At 46.6% G+C, this 18,012-nt stretch overlaps 1 pseudogene; it reads left to right on the top strand.

Moving 5' to 3' along the window:
- Positions 1 to 13,001: 13,001 nt before the first annotated feature.
- Positions 13,002 to 13,660, top strand: LOC140731395 (peptidyl-prolyl cis-trans isomerase F, mitochondrial pseudogene; annotated as a pseudogene).
- Positions 13,661 to 18,012: the final 4,352 nt, after the last annotated feature.

Below are 18,012 nucleotides of genomic sequence, written 5' to 3'. Positions count from 1 at the left end.
ATATGACTAATGTCGCCATCTAGCGACTAATGCAGGAAGTCTGCCCACCGATTCCTTGGGGTTGCTAGTGGGGGTGAGTTTTAGACTACTTAATTTAGATTATCAATTAGACTTAATTTTCTTCTGTTCGACTCTGTCTTAATTTTTCACACCTTAACTGAGCTGGTGCGGTAAAGCACATCGTAGATTGTGGTGAGACTTGGAGCATCGTGTCACCCAGGTATTGGAAAGATGTCATTCAGTTGACAAGGATGTGGAATATTCATGAGGTGTTACCAGGACTGGACAGCTTGATTTATGAGGGGAAGTAGGAGAAGCATTGGAGATTGAGGGGGTGACCTTATAGAGGCATATTAAATCATGAGTGATGGACAGACACAACATTTTCCCCTAGGGTAGGGGAGTCTAAAACTAAAAGAACATCAATTTAAGATGAGAGGGGAAAGCTTTTAAGAAGATCCACTGGGCTCGTTTCTCAAACAGGGTGGTGGGTTAATGGAATGAACTGCCAGAGTTGGGTACAATTATGATATTTAAAAGACATTTGGACAGATTCAGATATTTATCACATGTGCATCGGAACATACAGTGAAATGTGTCATGGACAGGAAAGGTTTAGAGGGATGTTGGCCGAACACGGGTATTGAGACTGGGACTTGGTCGGCACGGACAAGCTGATCGCAGCCCTCTCTCAACCAGATTCAAGTTCTTACACATTACTTTGAAAAATCTTCATTTGTGATACAGCAGTTGGTACAGTTTCCCCTTGCATCTTTCAGTCTCAGTGGTCCCTATGTCTGTGTGAAAGTACTTAGTGTCCTGGGGTCAGCCAGGTGCTGGAACTCAGTGCAGTGAAGCCCCTCTGCCCACTCCGACCCGTTACAGATTCAGTTTTAAATCAGATTCTGATTCATTATTCATCACATGTACATGGAAACATACAGTGAAATGTGTTATTTGCGTTAACAACCGACACAACCTAAGGATGTGTTGAGGGAAAACTACCAACTCCAAGTGATGCTGCCTCCAGCGGACTCACAGACTTCAGGCCTCTGACTTCTCCAGCGGACACAGATGCAGGGCTGCAGCCACCAGGTCTCAGCCTTCAGGCTTTGGTCTTTGATCACCAGCCAAGTTTCTACTGCAGCCACAAGCAGCAGTCAGAGGCTGCCTCCTCACATTCCCAAACAACTGCAGCTGTTGAAATAATCTTCACCTGGCTGTATCTTTATCACCAGGAAGGACAAGGGCAGCAAGCAAACGAAAACATCACCACCTGCAGATTCCTCTCCGAGTCACATGCTGTCCTAACTTGGGAATATATTGCAAATCTACTGAACATTTTAAGTTCAAACACCAGAACAGAAAACGCTGGCAGTCCACAACAGGGTAAGCTGCATTTTGTTGGAAGCAAAACAAAGTTCAAAGTAAATTTGTCTTCTATAGAACCATAGAACATAACAGCACAGAAGCAGGCCTTTTGGCCCTTCTTGGCTGTGTCGAACCATTTTTCTGCCTAGTCCCACTGACCATAAAGAACCTAGACCATATGCCTAATCCATGTGCCTATCCAAGTTTTTCCTAAATGTTAAAAGTGAGCCCGCATTCACCACTTCAACTGGCAGCTCATTCCACACTCCCACCACTCTCTGTGTGAAGAAGCCCCCCACTAATGCTCCCTTTAAACTTTTCCTTTTTCACCCTTAACCTATGTCCTATGCTATAGACAACCCTTGTGGGCATTTGCAGTGGAAGAAAGAAACACAATAGAATCAATGAAAAACTACACACAACGATCGACCAAAAAAATGTGTAAAAGATAAACTCTGCAACTACAATAAATAATACTGAGAGCATGAGTTATAGAGTCCTTGAAAGTGAGTCCATAGGTTTTGGAATCAATCAGTTTGTTGAAGCTCTAACAGGTTCTGATGATGGATCTTCAGCTTAAAATGTTAGCTCTGTTCCTCTTCCCACAGATGCAGCCTGACCTGCCGGGTATTTCCAACATTTTCTGTTTTAATATTTTCAACAACTGTGTTCTTTTTTATTTTTCATTTTGAAAATCCACTGCTGTTACTTCCTGGCCACTGGGTCTAAATCCTGGAACTGCCTCCCCAAAGGCCAGTGGGAGCACCTTCACCAGGACTGCAGCTCATCCCCAGCACCTCCAGAGCGAGTGGGAATGAATATTTAATGCTGGCCTTGGCTGCAACCTCTAAATCATTAAAAGCACTTTCTAAGTAGCCTGGAAAGTGCCAGGACAGAGGTGCACCACGTCCTTCAGCAGATTAGTTTCAAACCACATGCAGTGGTGAGCAAATACAAACTGCTTGAGAAAAACTTGTGTGGTTTGTTGCTGTGCAAAGCCTCAAAGGTTCAGATTCAGATTAATCCATTTATCACATGTACTTTGAAACATGCAGTGAAATGCTTCATTTGTGTCAGCGACCGACACAGCCTAGGGATGTGCTGGGGGCTGCTGCAAGCGTCACCACACATTCCAGTGCCAACATAGCATAGCCACAATGTTCAGTAAAACAACACAAACCACCTTTAAGCACATCGACAAGGAACGCTGCCGCAGGGAAGCAGCATCCATCGTCAAAAACCCCCGCCACCCAGGCCACGCTCTGTCCTCACAGCTGCCATCAGGACGGAGGTACAGGACCCTCTGGTCCCACACCACCAGGTTCAGGAACAGTTATTACCCCTCAACCATCAGGCTCCTGAACCAGTGTGGTTAACTTCACTCAGCAGTCAGAACTGATTCTGTGACCATTTTATAACTCGTGTTGTAAAAGCAGGAGAACGGGGTTAAAATGGAAATGGATCAGAGCAGACTCAATGGGCCAAATGGCCTAATTCTGCTCATGTCTTACAGTCATGTTCTCTGTTTATTTTTTATCAACAGTTTCTATCCTTTTGCGCTTTGGTTGTTTGTCAGTCTTTGTTTATGTACAGTTTTTCATAAATATATTATTATATTTCCTTTTTTTCCTGTAAGTGCCTGCAAGAAAATTAATCTTAAAGTAGCATATGGTAATATATGCATCATTTCACAAATCTACTTTGAACTTCGGGAATTTGGCTTAAGGTGGTGACACTGATGTTGGATTGCTTAATTCTTGATGTAAATTTGGAGGATGATGTGGAGCCAGGTTTGGTAGTGTCCTTGAGGTCCCGATAATCCAAGCCTCAGAACGATATAGGAGAGAGTTTACTCTTGTCCAGGAGATCATGAGGTCAGTGTCAGGTCTGGAGCTTTGAGTGAAGAGTGCATTGAAGGTGATGGAGAATTTCCTTGGCAGTGCCAGTTCACAAGAGTCTGAGGGCGGGTTGTCTCCAGTATTTCTGCAGTTTGTTAAATAGGACACCAGGTGGCAACAGTGCCCACTCTCTGATACACCCCGTTCATCCCTTGAATAGTTTCGAAGGATTTTTTTCATAGACAATAGATTGCTGTACGTTATCTTTAAATATCTTCTTTGTCGTGCAGCACCTTGTACAGTTCTCCCTTGCACTTTCAATCTCAGTTGTTCCTATGTTTGTCGGGAAATACTTGTCCCAGAGTCAGCCAGGTGCTGGAACTCGGTACAGTGAAGCTCCTCTGCCCACACTGATGTGTTCCAGGTTCCATTTTAGATCAGATTCAGATTAGTTTATTTATGAAAGGTGCATCGAAACATACAATGAAATGTGTTGTCTGCGTTAACAACCAACACAATGTAAGGATGAGCTAGGGGCAGCCCACAAGAGTCGCCACACATTCCAGCGCTGACATAGCAAGCCCACGATGTTCAACAGGCAACAAAACAACAGCAGCATCACAAGCCCCTTTCTCACCCCACCCACTCACGCACACAGACAGGCCTCCAATCCCAGTACAGGCTGCCTCCAGTCCTTGGCCCTGGACTCTCAGGTTTGCAGGCCTCTGGCCTCCGGACACTCCGACCACAGGGCTTCAGACTCCAGACTCACCAGTTCCTGGCCTTCAGTCTCCGGCTGTGACCTCTGGACTTCACTGACTATTGACCTCAGGACACGCCAATCACAGGACTTTGAGGTCCGGGCCTCGCCATCTGGACCCGCAAGGACTCGCTGACCTTGTGAGACTCAGCCCACCTGGAGGGTCACCATCGCTCATCCGCGGGGATGCCAACCTCCGTCATTGACCCCAGGGCTCGCCGGTCTTCATCCTCAGCGCCTGCCAACCTGACATCTGTCCATGAGAATCACTGGCCTTTGACTACGGACACTCCCACCACCGGCTCCTGTCCTGACTTTCACTTACATAGAACATAGAATAGTACAACACATTACAGGCCCTTCGGCCCACAATGTTGTGCCAACCCTCAACCACTGCCTCCCATATAACCCCCCCCCCCACCTTAAATTCTTCCATATACCTGTCTAGTAGTCTCTTAAACTTCACTAGTGTATCTGCCTCCACCACTGACTCAGGCAGTGCATTCCACGCACCAACCACTCTCTGAGTGAAAAACCTTTCTCTAATATCCCCCTTGAACTTCCCTCCCCTTACCTTAAAGCCATGTCCTCTTGTACTGAGCAGTGGTGCCCTGGGGAAGAGGCGCTGGCTGTCCACTCTGTCTATTCCTCTTAATATCTTGTACACCTCTATCATGTCTCCTCTCATCCTCCTCCTCTCCAAAGAGTAAAGCCCTAGCTCCCTTAATCTCTGATCATAATCCATACTCTCTAAACCAGACAGCATCCTGGTAAATCTCCTCTGTACCTTTCCAATGCTTCCACATCCTTCCTATAGTGAGGTGACCAGAACTGGACACAGTACTCTAAGTGTGGCCTAACCAGAGTTTTATAGAGCTGTATCATTACATCACGTCTCTTAAACTCTATCCCTTGACTTATGAAAACTAACACCCCATAAGCTTTCTTAACTACCCTATCTACCTGTGAGGCAACTTTCAGGGATCTGTGGACATGTACCCCCAGATCTCTCTGCTCCTCCACACTACCAAGTATCTTGCCATTTACTTTGTACTCTGCCTTGGAGTTTGTCCTTCCAAACTGTACCACCTCACACTTACCCGGGTTGAACTCCATCTGCCACTTCTCAGCCCACTTCTGCATCCCATCAATGTCTCTCTGTAATCTTCGACAATCCTCTACACTATCTACAACACCACCAACCTTCATGTCGTCTGCAAACTTGCCAACCCACCCTTCTACCCCCCACATCCAGGTTGTTAATAAAAATCACAAAAATTAGAGGTCCCAGAACAGATCCTTGTGGGACACCACTAGTCACAACCCTCCAATCTGAATGTATTCCCTCCACCACGACCCTCTGCCTTCTGCAGGCAAGCCAATTCTGAATCCACCTGGCCAAACTTCCCTGGATCCCATGCCTTCTGACTCTCTGAATAAGCCTACCATGTGGAACTGCCCCGACCTCTGACTACCCTTTATAAGACCATAAGATAGAGTAGGATTAGGCCATTCAGCTTATTGAGACTGCTCCTACATTCAATCATAGAAGTCATAGAGCACTACAGCACTACAGACACAGGTCCTTCAGCCCATTTAGTCCATGCTGAACTGTTACTCTGCCTAGTCCCATTGACCTGCACCCAGGCCGTAGCCCTCTACACCCCTCCCATCCATGAACTTGTACAAATTTCTCTTAAATGTTAAAATCAAACCCACATCCACCACTTGCACTGACAGCTCGTTCCAGACTCTCCCACCCTCTGAGTGAAGAAGTTCTCCCTCATGTTCACCTTAAACATTTCACCTTTCACCCTTAACCCATGACCTCAAGTTCTTATCTCACCCAACGTCAGAGAAAAAAGTCTACTTGCATTTACCCTACAAATTTGTATACCTCTCTCAAATCTCCCCTTATTATCCTACGGTCCAGATAAAAAAGTCCTAACCTATTCAACTTTTTCCTATAACTCACGTCACGGGCCCTGGAAACATCTTTGTAATTTTTCTTTGCATTCTTTCAATCTTACTGACATCTTTCTGGGGACCAGAATTAACACAATATTCCAAATTAGGCTTCACCAACATTGTATACAACTTCAACATAACATGGCTGACTTATTTTCCCCCCCAACACCATTCTCTGCCTTCTTAACCCTAACCTGTCCCCTAACTTCCCACACTGCCCCAAAAACCTTCCGTCCGAACCGAGAACACAACAAGGTCTAAGCCGTGACCACGGTGGACACTGAAGCTCGGAGCCATCCACAGGTCGACTGTCCGCGTCCCTCGCTAGACGCTGTCTAACCCGCTGAGCTCCCCCAGTGTCTCCTGTGATCAACTTTCTTGATCTCTGGAGGTTCACATCTTCCTCTGGCCTGGCTGCAAGATCAATTCCATCTGGGACTGTTGAAAATCTCCATTTTTTATAGATTTATAATATTAATGTTATTGTGGCATTCTGCTGCTGGTGAATCAGTGTGAGATTTTATCAAAGAATGGGAGGAAAGGGTTAAATTGATCTTGCTGGGCCCCCATTATTCCCACGGGTGCTGACAATCCCTGGAGGGGAATTGAACTGATCTTATTTGGGGATGGACAGTGAATCAGGAACACCATCAGGAAGAAGGTACAGGAGCCTCAGGACTCTCACCACCAGGTTCAAGAACAGTTACTACCCCTCAGCCATCAGGCTCTTGAATGAAAGGAGATAACTACACTCACCTGCCCATCCATTGAGATGTTCCCACAACCAATGATCTCACGTTGGGTCTCTTTATTTCGTTATTTCATGTTCCTGTTATTTGCTGTGAATGCCCACAAGAAAATGAATCTCAGGGTTGTATATGGTGACATATATGTACTTTGATAATAAACTTACTTTGTCTTTGACCGTGTCCAGGAACAAATCTTAATCTAACCTTTGCCACACATTGGGCAGTATAATAAGACACAGGAGCAGAATTAGGCCATTCAGCCCATCGAGTCTGCTCCACCATTCCATCATGGCTGATTTAGAATCAGAATCAGATTTACTATCACTGACGAATGTCATGAAAGCTGCTGTTTTGCTGCAGCAGTACAGAGTGACTCATTAACAATTACTGTAATTTACAATAAGAAATATAAAATAGTTTAAAAGAGCAAAAGGTGAGGTGGTGTTAACACACACAAAACACTGGAGGAACTCAGCAGGCCAGGCAGCATCTGTGGAAAAATGTACAGTCGATGTTTCGGGCTGAGACCCTTTGGCAGCACTGAGGTGGTGTTCATGGGTTCACTGTCTGTTCAGAAATCCGATGGCGGAGGGGAGAAACTGTTCCTAAAGCACTGAGCGTGTGTCTTCAGGCTCCCGTACCTTCTCTCTGATCGTAGCAATGAGAAGAGGGGTCTTCAGGCTCCTGTACCTCCTCTCTGATCGTAGCAATGAGAAGAGGGCCTGTCCTTGATGGTGTTGGTCCTTCGCGATTGACAGCACCCTCTTGAGGCATTGCCTGTTGAAGACGTCCCTCAATAAACCTTCAATTTATTAACCCACTCAACTCCATTCTCCTGCTTTCCTTTGCTGTCTTTACTAATCGAGAACCTATCAACCTCCACTTTAAGGATACCCAATGACTTGGCCTCCACAATCGTCAGTGGCAACGAATTCCACAGATTCACCAGCCTTGATATGGAGTCGGGCCAATTCATTATTGAACTGGGTCGGTTGCGTTAGCTGTGATACTGCTTAATACTCGGCTCTAGCAAAGACGAGACTTCAAAAAAAAAATTAAAGTTATCTTCGTCTGGGGGGTGTGTGTGAATGTGAGTATGAGTGTGTCAGTATGTGTGAGTGAGAGTGTGTGTGTGTGCGTGAGAGTGAGTGAGTGTGAGTGTGTGTGAGTGTTGGTATGAGTGAGTGTGAATGTGAGTGTGAGTGTGTGTGAGCGCAGATCCAGATAGAACAGACGGGACAGCAGGGATTGTTTTAGTTTGGTCTCTAATTCCAGTATAAGTAAAGGTTGTTGGGCAACAGGAACCGGTCGTGGATACAGTTTTCCAGAGCTGGTGCCTCGCAATCTGCAAGCTCTCAGGGTTGCCTGCAGCTGGTGACAGTCGTTCAGACTGCCTGACCCCATCCAAGTGCCATTATCTACCACCAAGCCTTGTCCAAGTTCTTGTCCCTAAGTTCGTTCTACTCACAGCGAGGTTAATACCTGCTGAAATCCCAGCAGCCGTTTCTCAAGGAATTATGGTCGCGTTTTCAGGATCTTGGAATGAAATTCCTCTCAGCTTTTAACTGTAGACACAGATCTTACAAGACATGAATGGCCGGTTAATATGCAGTGGGGAGAATCTCAATCTATTCTTCAGATCCTAATGAGTAAATAAGTGGTCTTAAATACTCATTCTGACACTTAATGCATAGAGGGTGAAGCCAGTGGAAAGTATGACCATCCCAGAAGACTATTAAATTTAAAATTTTGACAACACTCATTAAAGATAGATTATAACGGTTAATGCTTTGTCCAATACCTCAGCCTGACAGTTACTGGTTGAACAGAATTTATGTGGCTGCTTTGAGGATTTCTTCAAGGGAAACGATTACCACTTCATGGCAATGGCTGGCTTTTAGAAATGTTAACTTCAGGAAACATTGCAGATTCAGAATTAAATTTATTTGTCACATTACAACAGAACATCCTCTAAGAGAACCACAACCTTGCCATTGGGTTTGGCCTTGTGTGCCTCAATGACCCGGAGAGTCAGGGTTTAATGCTGCGGCTCTTGGTAGGGTCACCCATGCCAAACAGGTCAAAGGGCAGAGGTCAGACCAAGAGTGATCCACCGGTCCTCCAGGTTCAGGGTTTCAGGCCAGGGCTAACAACCGTGACGAGTAAAACAAAATAATTACGGAAACAGCAATTAAATAGGCTTCTACATCCGAGTGTGATGGTATCCCTGAGTCTCCACCCAGGACTTGTGTGACTGACTAGTGAAAACGGAGAGAAAGCTACTGACATAATGAAGGATGCCCTGGACACCATCCGAGATGGTGGACCTTCACTGCTGCCTTAAACGCCAGCGGAGTAACGGGCCATCAGTACCTACAGCGAAATGTGTCATTTGTGGCAAATGAAATCAGCAAGGTTTGTGCAGAGCAGTCAGAGTAATCGCCACACATCCTGATGCCAACATCACATGTCCACAATGCTCAGCAGGACAACACAGAACAAAACAAGCAGTAAAACTACAAAGCAAACCCAATTCCTCCCTCCCACCTACTCAAACATACGACAGTCCTCCAACTCCAGAACAGTCCTCCATCTCCAGGACCATCTCCAACTCCAGAACAGTCCTCCATCTCCAGGACCGTCTCCAACTCCAGAACAGTCCTCCATCTCCAGGACCGTCTCCAACTCCAGAACAGTCCTCCATCTCCAGGACCGTCTCCAACTCCAGAACAGTCCTCCATCTCCAGGACCGTCTCCAACTCCAGAACAGTCCTCCATCTCCAGGATCGTCTCCAACTCCAGAACAGTCCTCCATCTCCAGGACCGTCTCCAACTCCAGAACAGTCCTCCATCTCCAGGACCGTCTCCAACTCCAGAACAGTCCTCCATCTCCAGGACCGTCTCCAACTCCAGAACAGTCCTCCATCTCCAGGACCGTCTCCAATTCCAGAACAGTCCTCCAACTCCTGGACCGTCTCCAACTCCAGAACAGTCCTCCAACTCCTGGACCGTCTCCAACTCCAGAACAGTCCTCCATCTCCAGGACCGTCTCCAACTCCAGAACAGTCCTCCATCTCCAGGACCATCTCCAATTCCAGAACAGTCCGCCAACTCCTGGACCGTTTCCAACTCCAGAACAGTCCTCCATCTCCTGGACCGTATACAACTCCAGAACAGTCCTCCATCTCCAGGACCGTCTCCAACTCCAGAACAGTCCTCCATCTCCAGGACCGTCTCCAACTCCAGAACAGTCCTCCATCTCCAGGACCGTCTCCAACTCCAGAACAGTGCTCCAACTCATGGACCACTTCCAACTCCAGAACAGGCCTCCAACTCCAGGACCGTCTCCAACTCCAGAACAGTCCATCTCCAGGACCGTCTCCAACTCCAGAACAGTCCTCCATCTCCAGGACCGTCTCCAACTCCAGAACAGTCCTCCAACTCCTGGACCGTCTCCAACTCCAGAACAGTCCTCCATCTCCAGGACTGTCTCCAATTCCAGAACAGTCCTCCAACTCCTGGACCGTCTCCAACTTCAGAACAGTCCTCCATCTCCAGGACCGTCTCCAACTCCAGAACAGTCCTCCATCTCCAGGACCGTCTCCAACTCCAGAACAGTCCTCCATCTCCAGGACCGTCTCCAACTCCAGAACAGTGCTCCAACTCATGGACCACTTCCAACTCCAGAACAGGCCTCCAACTCCAGGACCGTCTCCAACTCCAGAACAGTCCTCCATCTCCAGGACCGTCTCCAACTCCAGAACAGTCCTCCATCTCCAGGACCGTCTCCAACTCCAGAACAGTCCTCCAACTCCTGGACCGTCTCCAACTCCAGAACCATCCTCCAACTCATGGACCACTTCCAACTCCAGAACAGGCCTCCAACTCCAGGACCGTCTCCAACTCCAGAACAGTCCTCCAACTCCAGGACCGTCTCCAACTCCAGAACAGGCCTCCAACCTCAGGGCAGGCCTCCAGCCTCCAGGACCGTCTCCAACTCCAGAACAGTCCTCCATCTCCAGGACCGTCTCCAACTCCAGAACCGTCCTCCAACTCCAGAACTGTCTCCAACTCCAGAACAGGCCTCCAACCTCAGGGCAGGCCTCCAGCCTCCAGGACCATCTCCAACTCCAGAACAGTCCTCCATCTCCAGGACTGTCTCCAACTCCAGAACCGTCCTCCAACTCCAGAACTGTCTCCAACTCCAGAACAGGCCTCCAACCTCAGGGCAGGCCTCCAGCCTCCAGGACCGTCTCCAACTCCAGAACAGTCCTCCATCTCCAGGACCGTCTCCAACTCCAGAACAGGCCTCCAACCTCAGGGCAGGCCTCCAGCCTCCAGGACCGTCTCCAACTCCAGAACCGTCCTCCATCTCCAGGACCGTCTCCAACTCCAGAACCGTCTCCAACTCCAGAACCGTCCTCCATCTCCAGGACCGTCTCCAACTCCAGAACCGTCTCCAACTCCAGAACAGACCTCCAACCTCAGGGCAGGCCTCCAGCCTCCAGGACCGTCTCCAGCCTCCAGAACCGTCTCCAACTCCAGAACAGGCCTCCAACTTCAGAACCGTCTCCAACTCCAGAACAGTCCTCCAACTCCAGGACCGTCTCCAACTCCAGAACAGGCCTCCAACCTCAGGGCAGGCCTCCAGCCTCCAGGACCGTCTCCAGCCTCCAGAACCGTCTCCAACTCCAGAACAGGCCTCCAACTTCAGAACCGTCTCCAACTCCAAAACCATCTCCAACTCCAGAACAGGCCTCCAACTCCAGTCTTCAGCTACTAGGCATTGACTCCCAGTCTTCTGATCGACCTTTGGATTTAAATCTTTGGTATCAACCCCCGGACTAGCCAACGACAGGATCCCCGAACTCCAGGCTCACTGACTTACCTACTCTTGTTCCTCCTCATGACTCCTGCTTGCACTGACCTCTGACCCTGGGGCCCAAAGACTTGGACAATCCCAACACCCGTCCACGTTGTGTGCAGAGCAGAGGTGTGGCCTACAGACATCTTTCTTCCCAGCTTTACATCACTGGCCCCATGAGTGTGGAGCAGAGGCCCGGACTACAGCTGTCCTTCATCACCCATCTACGTCACTGCCCTTCGAACACGACGAGTGAGTAGTGATGGCCCGACCTCTAGCTCCTCCACATCCCTGTCCCTAAACCCTAACCTAGCTCCCCTCTCTGTCCCCAAAACCAACCTGATGCACCATCAATAACTCTCAGAGACGTGAGATGAGAGATAGGCTTTTATTAGCTGGAAGAGAGCACTCAGCAGCAAGAGACCATCACACAACATCCTGGAGACTGAGGGAGGGTCTGTGCCTTCAATCGCCTTTATACAGGGGTCTGTGGGAGGAGCCACAGGAGCAGTCAGTGGGGGGGGGGGGGGGCGTGTCCAGACAGGTATATGTAGTTCACCACACAACCCTACAAACTTAACAAAGCAATTAAGTCTAAGCCGCGGAGACAGCAGCTCAGCGCCAGTTGTGGTTGCTGCCTTTCCTTGATGGCGGGTGTGTTGGTGCTGATGATGCATTGGGTAGTTTGACTACTCGTTGGAGGGTTTGCTGTCTGCCACAGTGCAGTTTCCGTACCATGCAGAGATGCAGTTTGTTAGGATGAACCTGCTGCATCACTGCAACTTTGCCATGAGCGCAAGTGAGGTACAGTTACAATGAAAACGCGCTCGCAGCAGCACCGCGAGCAGGCGGGTACTAACAACAGAATATAAATAATACATGGAAGTGAAAGATAAAAAGTCTGTGCAAAAACAAGGCCTCGGTGCTTTAAACAAACACAATCAGAGACAAGCCCAAAGCAGTCCAAAAGGTGGACTGTGGTCTTCGGTCACTGAGGGAGAGTTAGGGCATTGTAGTTTGTTTCACTTCCAAGAGGACCACAACCTTGTCGTAGGGTTTGGAGGCTTGTGTACCTCAATGACCCGGAGAGCTGTGCTGGCTGGAATCAGGGCTTTATGCTTTGGCTCTTGTTAGGGTCACCCCTGCCAAACAGGTCAAAGGGTAGAGTTCAGACTAAGACTGGTCCACTGGTCCTCCAGGTTCAGGGGTTCAGCTCAGGGCCAACACCCCTGACTGGTAAAACTAAACTGTTAGGCAAACAGCACTGAAGAATCCTTCTACATCTGAGTGTGACGGTATTCCTGAGTCCCCACCCACGACTTGCATGGCTGACAGTCATCCAAGCTGAGAGGCAGCTGCTGACATGTTGAAGGAAGCCCTGAGGAATTAGCACTCCTAGCAGCGCGCTCGGTTGAGGTTGGCACGAAGTGGCAAGAGAGGAAAAAAATAGAATGGGCAACCCTTGCATCTTCTTCGACATTGGTTTTGATAAGCAGCAAGTGGGCCGCATTGTATTCGAGCTAAGGAGCGATGTCATTCCAAAAACTGCAGAGAACTTCCATGAGCTTTGTACCAAACCAGAGGGTGACAGGTTTAAAGGATCAATTTTTCACCGAATAATTCCTGGCTTTATGTGCCAAGGTGGAGATTTCACAAAAGGCAATGGCACAGGGGGGCAAATCCATCTATGGTAACAAATTTCCAGATGAGAACTTCATACTCAAACATGAAGGAGAAGGAATACTGTCAATGGCAAATGCTGGGCCCAATACAAATGGATCACAATTTTTTATCTGCACTGATAAAACTAGTTGGTTGGATGGAAAGCATGTCGTGTTTGGCCGTGTGGTAGAAGGCATGGATGTTGTAAAACAAATGGAATCAAAGAGATCACAGAGTGGAAAGACAAGTGTTACTGTTGGCATTCTTGACTGTGGAACAATGTGATGAGAACATTCCTACAGTGGCTGCTCAGTCTTTTTTCCATTGGTACGTTGCTATGAAGGTGGCAAAATCCAAATCTCAAGTTGATTTGTGTAATCGTACATTTCCAAGTTGCCTGAGGCTTTTGCCCAGGTTGGAGCCTGAACCATCAATTTTCAGTGATCTGTGGCAGTGCTTTAACTTTTTCATGAGGTGTAATGGAATTATGTTCATTTTAGCCTTGTACTGAAACACTTCATTCAAATAAAATGTACATTTGCTCACCAAAAAAACAAAAAGAAGGAAGCCCTGAACACCGCCAGAGATGGAGGACCTTCATCGCTGCCCTAAACGCCAGCGGAGTGACGGGCAGTAAGGTTGCTTCGGGTGGCGGTGATGTAGCAGATTGTGTAACACTATCACTGCACCAACGGTCAGCCAATGGGGTTCAGTTCTCCCCACCGTCCGTAAGGAGTGGTGACTGTGCGCGTTTCCTCCGTGTGTCCCATTTTCCAACATCCCAAAGGACGAACCGGTTCGGGTTAGTAAACTGTGTGCATGCTGTAATGGTACCGGAAGCATAGCGACACTTGCAGGCTAAAATTCTAAAGGGATTGGACAGGCTAGACGCAGGAAGATTGTTTCCGATGTTGGGGAAGTCCAGAACGAGGGGTCACAGTTTAAGGATAAAGGGGAAGCCTTTTAGGACCGAGATGAGGAAAAACTTCTTCACACAGAGAGTGGTGGATCTGTGGAATTCTCTGCCACAGGAAACAGTTGAGGCCGGTTCATTGGCTATATTTAAGAGGAAGTTAGATATGGCCCTTGTGGCTAAAGGGATCAGGGGGTATGGAGAGAAAGCAGGTACAGGGTTCTGAGTTGGATGATCAGCCATGATCATACTGAATGGCGGTGCAGGCTCGAAGGGCCGAATGGCCTACTCCTGCACCTATTTTCTATGTTTCTATGCTATCCGCAATACAGTTTCATATTGATTGTGTTGATAGTAGATGTGAATGACACTTTCCCCTGTGGGTTTCGATGCACATGTGACAAATAATCTCAGTCTTTCAGATCTTTGGGTAAATGGGAGCAACTCAAGCAATCAGATGAGTTGAATGGACTAGGTGAGCGGAGAGACCGGTCTCCTAAAGAGCCTGCACAAGTGCAACTCTTTTCAAAAGGAGTATGTACAGTCAATTCTGGTTAACCAGGCCATCGCTTAATCAGGGCAGCCACTTACTTGGGACAACTTTTAAAGAACAAAAACTAATGGAGAAGATAGGATTTCCTTCATACATCTGGGATGCTATGCTGCTTAATTGGGGCAGGAGACTGTCACTGAGCATTTTCTAACTAGCGTTTGTGGTGTGCACTTTAGGCGCTACACCATGCTTAGAGCCAGCGGTTTTTAAATGGTGTGTGTTTGTGTTCAGAAAGCAGTGATTTCTGTCCCTGAGAGTTGGCAAGAAGTAAGCAGCAACTGTTTTGCTCACTGCAGTTTCGAGCATTCAGACTTGGAGATGCTAGAGCTGTCTGGGAGTGAAAATGAAACGATTTCACAACTTCAACAAGTTAGGAACTATGAAGAATTTGAACGTGTCGATAATCACCTTGAACGTTAACTTTGGTCCCCAGCAGGCACTCAGCTCTCACCTGCGGCTCCATGTAGCTTCGACAGCGGCTAAACCAGGCGAGTGTAGCTTGCGGGTCTCATACCCCAGTGAGATAAGGATGTGACTGTCCTAGCATGCAATGTCAGCTCTGGCGGACTGGGTGGATGAGATCTACAGTCAGATTCAATGGCTGGGGAGGCGGTTCTGCAACGCTACGTGGAGATTGAAAGGCATGACGAGACACAGAAGATGGCATGGTTATCAACTGCAGCCAGGAAAGACCCCAGTTCTGACGTCTACTTGTCCCATTAGACTCGGACTTCCAAGGTTAAGAGAGTAGAAGCTTTTCCACTTTAAAAACTCACCAGCACAGGTTTCCTGTCATCTTTAGATACAATGGACAACCATGGTGTTCAAATTTATTCTGTATTTTGTTTAAATACATGATTTGTTACCCAGTTAAACCATAGATTGTCTTTTTATTACGTTTTTAACTATTTCCATGAAACTTTGGCTAATTGGGGCAGCCACTCAATTGGGCCAAAATGTACAGGTCCTGATGTGTCCCAGTGAGCTGGATTCACTGTATATAAAAACTATAATGATTGTATACGGCATCAATACAAGCACTTATTGAAAGTGCTTGCATGTAATACATTTATGCCTTTTCATATACATATTACTTTTAAGACTATAAGATATGGGAGCACAATTAGGCCATTCAGCCCATTGAGTCTGTTCCACCATTACAACAAGGCTGATTTGGTAACCCTCTCATCCCCATTCTGCCCGAAACAATTGACACCCTTTCTAATCAAGAACATATCAACCTCCACTTTAAATATACCCAGGGGCTTGGTCTCCACAGATTCACCAGCCTCTGGCTAAAGAAATTCCTCCTCATCTCTGTTCAAAGTAAATGTCCCACTATTCTGAGACTGTGTCCTCTGGTCCCAGACTCTCCCATTCTCTTCACATCCACTCTATCCAGGCCTTTCAATGCGCGATAGGTTTCAATGAGGTCCCACCCCCTTCATTTGACTAAACTCAATTCTAAATTATTTTAAAGTAATATTTTTTTTAAACTATAAAGATGTCATATTGATGTGAGTTTTTGTGAAAATATGATGGCATTTTTGGTAAAGTAGGATACTTACACTCTTACGACAAACGGTAGACTAATGCAAGCTCTTTATAAATTGGTTATAAATGTGTAATTAAAGATGCTGTATTAATGGAAACTTAAATATGCAGATCAACTTTAATGTTAAATCTGCAAAGTGCATGCTAGATTTTGTTAGAACTGTATTACAGAGTGCAAAACCTTTAGAAAGTGAACATAAATACAAAGTCTCCACACAAAATGAAAGCAAGGTTTTGTTAAACCTGACACAAAAATGTAAGGCATTGGTAATTGTTCAAAATAAATACATCAGATGTTCAGGCCACCATATTAAGGCAAGCTTGTTAAACTTGCAAAATAAACACAAGTGTTTGTTAAAACTGGTGAGTAAATACAAGCTCTCGTGCAAAGTTTATGTTCCTGTGGTGTCCTGCTAACATTGGATACATAAATGGGAGAGCTTGTTAAGGAAGCTATTTAAATCCAAAATCTTGTTAAAGATGTAAACTACATTTATAAATACACGCAGACTTTTTTTTTTAAAGGGCTTACATAAAGGAAAGCTCTTGTTCAAGGCGCAATATGAAAGCAAGCTTTTGTTAATTGTGCTATTTCAATACATGCTTGTAAAATCGTATTTCTAAGTTTAAGTTCTCCTTAAAAGTGTAAATGTGCCTTTATAAGGCATTGACCAGACTGCCGTTGGATATTGTAAGCAGTTTAGGGCCTCGTTTCTGAGAAAGATTGTGCTGGCTTTCTAGAGCACCCCAGAGGAGGTTCACAAGAATTATCTTGGGAAAGAAAGGGTTACTGGATGAGGAGTCTTTGATGGCTCTGGGCCTGTAATCACTGGTGTTTGGAAGAACAAGGGGGGGATCTCATTGAAATCTATTGAATATTGAAAGGTCTGGATAGAGTGGATGAGGAGAGGATGTTTCCTACAGTGGGGGAGTCTAGGACCAGAGGGCACAGCCTCAGAATAGAAGGCCATCCCTTTAGAAAAGAGAGGAGAAGGAATTTATTTAGCCAAAAGGTTTAGGTGAATCTGTGGAATTCATTGCCACAGATGACTGTGGAGGCCAGGTCATTGTGTATATTTAAAACGGAGGTTGATAGGTTCATAATTAATATAGGTGTCAAAGACAGTGGGGAGAAGGCGGAAGAAAAGGATAATAAAACAGACTTGATAGAATGGTGGAGCAGACTCGATGGGCCAAAGGGCCTTCTATATTTTATAGTCTGATGGTAATACCTCATAAAGGCACAAAATACAAACTCTTCATAACTGTGCAAAAGAAATGTGCGCTCTTAATAAAAGTATGAAATGATTTCAAAACCTCTGCTGGAGAGAGAAAGAAAGAGTAAATCTTACAGTTTGGTGATTTAATGTTAGAGCCAGCCAGTTCTGACAGAAACAGGAAGGACAGTTGGTGAATTTGTTGTTGAGTGCCCAGCTGCAATGTACCTTATTGCAAAATGCATTTTTGTTTCCTGACTTTACACTGGGTTTTCAGTGGAACAGTGTAGGAGACCAAACACAGAGCGGCTACATTGGGTGAAGGGTGGAGGAGACCCTTGTTGGCCAGTCCCGGGTCAGAGCTCTATACGGGTCTGAAAATTGCGATCCAAAAGTCAAACCTGTGAGTCCTGGGGTTGATGTCCAGAAGTTGACAAAGTCTGCAGGACAAAGGCAAAAGTTCAGCAAGTCCAGAGCTAGAAGCTCTGACAATAACAGAAAGTAACTTTTGCAGAAGCCCTGGACTCAAAGACCTTAGGCTGGCTTGTCTAGAGGCCAGAAGC

This window comes from Hemitrygon akajei, chromosome 8, assembly GCF_048418815.1.
Source record: "Hemitrygon akajei chromosome 8, sHemAka1.3, whole genome shotgun sequence".
Lineage (NCBI taxonomy): Eukaryota > Metazoa > Chordata > Chondrichthyes > Myliobatiformes > Dasyatidae > Hemitrygon > Hemitrygon akajei.
This window is presented reverse-complemented; position numbering and strand designations above follow the sequence as displayed.